The 6,408-nt window shown below is 37.3% G+C and overlaps 1 pseudogene; it reads left to right on the top strand.

The window, feature by feature from the left end:
* The first annotated feature begins 4,641 nt into the window (after nt 1-4,641).
* On the top strand, nt 4,642-4,760 carry LOC111734068 (annotated as a pseudogene).
* The last annotated feature ends 1,648 nt before the right edge of the window (nt 4,761-6,408 follow it).

The raw sequence follows: 6,408 nt of genomic DNA, 5'->3' as shown, positions 1-6,408 counted from the left end.
CACTCTGAGCTTTTCACACAGTGTACTTACCCACTGATTGAAATACTCTTACACATCTCCCCATCTCCACTCTCCTTTATGTGGCTCACCCCAGACAGGATGCAGACCTCAGCTTATATGTCACCTCTAGGAAGCTTACCCAAACCTCCTGCCCAGACTATGTCAGGCTTCTTCTCATTTGTCTCCTACCAATCTACTTACCTCTCCTTGGATTATCTCAATGTGATATAGTTATCATCCTACATATCTGTCTTCCCTTCTAAATTTTAAGCTCCTCGAAGGCAGGTCCCACACCCTATTCATCTTTATGTCTATAGTACTTATAATAGTGTTTATTTCATAAATGAGCAAATGTGTCAGTGAGTGAGTGAATATGGAATAAGTTGATCTGTACATTTCAAGTGTGAGTATGCTGGCCAGGATATATGACATTTTATATGAAAAGAAGAAAATCACCTCTAGGATATTGAACAAATCATGTTACCCCTACTTTTCGCCTTTGGCATTCTCATTAGATATTGGGTAGACTATCTAACTTTGGATCTCAGTAATGAATATTAGAAAGCTGAACCTAAAACCAAGTCTTTTGCCCCTAGACCAGTGTGGTGGGCTTTGAAATAATAAGGCTTTGTTACATTTTTCTTTGTTAATTAAGGTGAAATGTGTACCATTAAACTTAAAGTAAAATCTATGAATAAAGAAAGCATAGTTATTTTAATCATATGAAGTAACATATTGAAGTTACATCTTTGGAAAAAAGATAGGTCCCCAATTTCTTATTGAAAATTCTGAAATTCTGAATTCTAAATTTTAAAAATCTAAATTTTGAAATTCTAAAAATTCTGCAAACCTGAAGCTCTTTTCCTAAGTCATTTGGCAGCAAAACCTGATCTGACCTGACCTGAGATACTTTCTTGTTGTTACGTAATGCTTAGAGTGAATATTCATATATTTTGTTATAGAAATATAACTGTGTTTGATCATGAGATGCTGCCCCAGACCCCATGGGAATATCATGTAATATTCAGCACATCATGTCATATTACCACTATAAAATCCAAAATATTCTGCATTCTGAAACACGTCTGGCCCTAGGGGACTGAGAACTATGTAGTTGTTTCAGTTATTATTTTTTGAGACTGTAGTTAACAGTACTGCAACATAAAGAGGCCATAGGTAAATCATATAAATATATTTTTGGCCTTCTCCCAGTATTTAATTTATGCTTGGAGACTTTTTTTTATGATTAATTGAGAAAAAGCTATTTATTTGCTCCATATCTGTCTTACCTAGTGTAGCTAGGTGACAGCCCAGTAATGCAGTTTTAGGGGAGAAAAGTGAGTATTACCTTCAAAGTCATCATTTTAAAGGCAGGCTTATCTATCTCTGGGCCCCACATGCTCAGAACCTGGGTGTTCTGTGTAGCTAAGTAGCACCATCAGGGACCATGTGCCTTATTCTGTACACCTAGCATTGAGCTGAGGGTAAGAATATGTATTTGTCATTGCCTCTTCATGATATTACACACAAATGTTTATTTTTTGAATTTCCATTCTTACCTTTGCTTTGAGTATTCCTGTTTTTCCTCCTTGGCTTGGGTTTAGGTCTTTAGAAAGTGAAAGCTCTATAAAAATAAAAATCAACTAATATGTCCTGAGCCCTCATTGGTTACTAGGTTCTACGAGGTATAAACAGTTACAAGGTAAGGCCATAGCCTGAAGTTATTTCCAGATTCCAGTGAGGGAAAAGGGACAGGTTAGCATAGTAGGTGGGAGATTGTGCTTTAAATTTAGACAGGCCTGGCTTTGAATCCTGGCTCTACTACTGAGTAGTCTGGTGACCATGAGCAAGTTGCTTTCCTTCTTGATGCCTCAGTTTCTCCATCTGAAAAATGGCAATGATGGAAATGGTACCTGCCTCATTAAGTCATGAAAATTAAATAAGATAGTGCACATGAAGTGTTTATACACAGGCCTTGATGTGTAGGAAGTCTTTCATACTGTTATTACTAATCATTATTCGCTAATGCTACAGTGTGGTCTAATTGAAAGAGTCAGACAGACCTGAATTCAAATGCTCACATCTCTATTCACTAGCCGTATATGACCTTGGGTGAGTTATCTTATACTTCTCTGTGCCCCAGTTTAATTATTTGCAAAATAGAAAACATAATATCCACCTTATAGGATTGTTATAAGGTGTAAATGAGATAAGTTATGTAAAGCACCTAGCCAAGTTCCTAGCCTGTGATAGGCTCTCAAGTATTCCCTTTTACCCACTGTCCACACAAATGCAAGGAAGTACAGAATTGAATACCAAATGGTAGCATTAGTGGGCGAAAGTGCAAAATTATAAAATTGTACATGATAATGTATTGTGAACTATTACTATTTAGTTTTGAAGTTCATAGGAGGGAGGAATCCCCATAGGATAGGAGCGAAAGGGAAGGCTTTTTAGATAAATAATAGATAAGCTGAGTCTTGAAGGATGGGTGACATTGATGTCAGCAGAGGGAAGTAAGATAGCATTCCTGTTGTGGAGGATCAAATGATCAAAATGATGCTGTATAGAGTAATAATAATGGTTATATATAATGATAAATATGTGGGGGCCAAGCATAATACTTTCTATCGGATTTGTTAAATTGATGAGTTAAACAATCACGTTGGAATGTGTAAACAGTTACGTGAGCAGATAGCCTTTTCCTTATAACCTACCAGTGTTATTGTTCTGTCACTGTGGAGAAATAAGATTTCACGTTGAACTTCTATATTATAGCAAATGGGCCAATCCTTTACGAAGAAAAGCTAATCGAATGTTAAAGGGGTTGAAGAAACAAAAAAACAAACTAAAGAAAGATCCCCCACTGTTAGAGGCAGCAGTGGAAGATGAGGAAGAACTGGGTGATAAAAAGAAGCAGGAGACCAAAGGTAATTGACAATAGGATATAAAGTTGAAGTAATTAATATTTGATACTTGTTACTATCATCTTGGTTGGATTGATGCTTATTTTTTACTCCACAAATGCTTGGACCATAGGAGTATTGGCCTTTGAAATGATGTTACCGCTAGGGACATTTTGATGTTAGGAAGGTGGGCAAGAAATGTACCAAGTGGTTTGGGTGCCACATTATTTGTTATACATAGTTCAGTCCTTCAGGGAAAACGAACAGATGGAATCTGCCCCCTCTGACTCTGAGGCTCCACAATAGACACTCTTACTGAAAAATGGCCGCAGTTCACTGTGGGTGTTGACTACACCATATCTCCATGGGGAAGGAGCATAGCCTCAGGAGTCTGACAAATCTGGGATCGAATCCTTGATACAAGCTGTTAGTTTCAGCTACTTGTTCCCCAAACTTACACAATGCAGTATTAGAAGTGGTTAAGAGAAAGGATCCCAGAATCATATACCAGGGACTACCTGGGCCTCACTTGCACAGGTTTACATATTTCCTAGCCTTGGCCTGTGTCTCCTCCTACTATGATAATTATGAAGGGCCAAGTAAGAATAAAATGGTTGGTGAGAAAAGAGGTATACTTCAGGGAATAGAGTACTGGACTGGGAGTCGGGAGACCCGGGCCATTAACTTGTGGCATTTCTGTAGGCAAGTAACTTAACCTTTCAGCTCCTTAATACAATCAGCTGAGGTTTCTGTGCACCTTAAACAAGGTAATGTATGTGCAGATGCTTTGAAAATTGCAATGTGTTACTCAAATTTAAGGTGTCCGTTTCTAGCCTCAGTTACAAAGAAGCAGAGGAATGGAATAACAGACCACTGAATTTAGTGTCAGGAGACTCTGACTCTAGCCCCAGTTGTGCCATTATTTAAAGTGGGAGCTTGGGCAAGTCCCTTAACTTTCCTGGGCCACAGTTTATGAAGCTGTAAAATGAGAGGTTTGGACTAGATGAGTAGGAAAAGTGACTTATCTTAGAAGAAACAAAAGAAAATCCTTATACAAGGTATTATATATATATGTCTATGGTATTATTCATGTAAGGTAATGTAAGTATGTATAATAATCATACATGTATATTATTACACATACATATATAGTACTTTTTATAAGTTTAATGCAATGCAGTACATACATACACGTGTATGCACACATGCAGACACATATTTGACATCATAACTAGATTAACAAAAGTTGATTTCTGTAGGCCAAGCATAGATGTTAACTTTGTTACTCAGAAATTGTCATTGTAATGGTATTTGCTATAGGGTATTTTGTCTGTGTGCCTCACAGTAATATAAGATGATACAGTGGTAAAGTGGAAAAAGATAAGTTAATCATAAGGTTCAATATATAGAGTTTGAGAAATTTGTTGCAGTCATTTCCTTTTATAAGAAAGTATGATATATATACATACATATATATACTAGTCCTTTCAAGTTGTTTAACTCTCCTTCATTTTTTTCCCTGTAGCATTGCTGCCCCGTTAAGAAGAATGCAAAGCATTCAGTACACAGGAGACTGTCTCACTCATCTAAACCTGATGGAGCATATTAGAAGGATAAAAATTAGTTCATATTGTTGTCATGTTTACTTCCAAATATAAAATAAATAGTTCTGTTTTTCTGCATCAAACCAGAATCCAAATTCTTTTTTGTTAAAAATAGTTTCTATAGAGTTTTAGTATACGACTATGCCACGATGAACGTGCCCAATCTCATCTGATCTCGGAAGCTAAACAGGGTTGGGCCTGGTTAGTATTTGGATGGGGGATCACCTAGGAATACCAGGTGTTGTAAGTGGGAAAAAATTAGTTTCTGTAGAGTTTTAAAAACACATGAAAAGCACTAGTGGGATTTGAGGTCCTAGAGAGTGATGTGGTTTTTGCAATTTGAGTTGTATTATCAGTATATACTTCTGTTGGTGTTAAATAAGGCAGAGATTTCTTGTTGTTATTTACCTTTCAGCAAAGTGAGTAAGAACCAGTGATCACATTTCATTGTATATGATACTGTTTGTTTTGGGGAAAAGAGGTAAAAATATTTTATAGTAGGGTTCTTCTTTTTTATGATTTATAACAGTTTTTCACCATAAAAGTAGGATACACTCATTGTAGAAAATTTGGTAAATAAGGTCTATATAGAAGAAAGAAAAAAAAAAATCAACCATAACCCACTATCCAGAGCCAAACACTGTTGTTATCTTCTGTTTACTTTTAAAAGACAACAACTGTTTTCCGTGACATACACAAATTGATTTTTTTTAAAAAAACATGTATATCTATTTTTATGATTAGCTTTGCCCTTTTGAAATGTGTGGGGTTTAAGTTTACCTGGATTTGTTGCTCATTTATTCAACAAACATCGATTGAGCCCCTGAGCAAGGCAGACTTGGCCTTTCCTTCATAGAGCCCTACAGTCCAGGTGGGGAGGAAGCCAACTAAAGAGGTAGTGACAGGGTTGTGATAGGAGGAGCACCAAGTCCTCTGGGAGTGCATAGCAGGGACACATAGCTCAGACTTCAGGAACAGACATAAAATGAAAAGAAGGATCAGTAGGTGTTTGCCATGTAGCCACTGTATGGTGGGAATAATGATTCAGGGACAAAAGCCTAAGTGTATGAAATATTTGGAGCACTGCAAGTCATTCAGGATGATGGCAATTTCGACTTAGATGTTAGATCAGAATACAAGCCATATTACAGAGTTGGGTTTTATCCTTTGAGCAGGAGGAACCAATGAAGTGTTTTAAGTGAAGGCACGATATGCTTAGATCTGTATCCTTAGAGGTCACTCTGACTATTCTGCGGAGAATTGGAAGTGAGCAACCTTCTGGTCAAGGGAACCAGTTGTGAGGCTGCTGTATTAACATGGATGAGAAAATATGGTATGCTGGACTCCGGTAGTGGTACTATGGAGAGAAGTAAGTAGATTCAAAAGTTGTTTAGCATGTAGCGTCACTAGGACTTGGCAATTAATGTATGTATGGGGATAAATGAGAGAGTTTAAAGGGGAGCATGAATTTCGAGTTTACAGTGATGGGCCAACTGGAAAGAAATGGGATAATGAAAAGGAGGGCAAGTTCGGCAGGGGAAGATGAATCATTTTTGGATAGGCTTGAAGTGCTTAGGGGCCATCTAGGTGGAGATGTCAAGTAGGCAGTTAAATATATGTTTCTGGAGCTCAGGAAAAAAGGTCTGTTTTGATATAAAAGTTGAGAAATCATCAATATATAGATGATAATTGAAGTCACAGTGAATGGTTTAAACTGGAAGAATAAGTAAAAAAGAAGTTAGTGGAATAGAGTGCACAGGAACACAAGCATTTAAAGGATGGTCAGAAGTGTTGTAGCTGTTAGTGGAGACTCAGGGAAATATGAGGATAAGCAGGAGAGAGCAGTGTAATGAAGTCCAAGAGAATGGCAGGAGGGAGTAATCGACAGTATCAAATGT

This window comes from Pteropus vampyrus, unplaced genomic scaffold (assembly GCF_000151845.1).
Source record: "Pteropus vampyrus isolate Shadow unplaced genomic scaffold, Pvam_2.0 Scaffold750, whole genome shotgun sequence".
Classification (NCBI taxonomy): domain Eukaryota; kingdom Metazoa; phylum Chordata; class Mammalia; order Chiroptera; family Pteropodidae; genus Pteropus; species Pteropus vampyrus.
The sequence above is the reverse complement of the archived record's forward strand: the minus strand, read 5'-3'. Positions and strand labels throughout refer to the sequence as shown.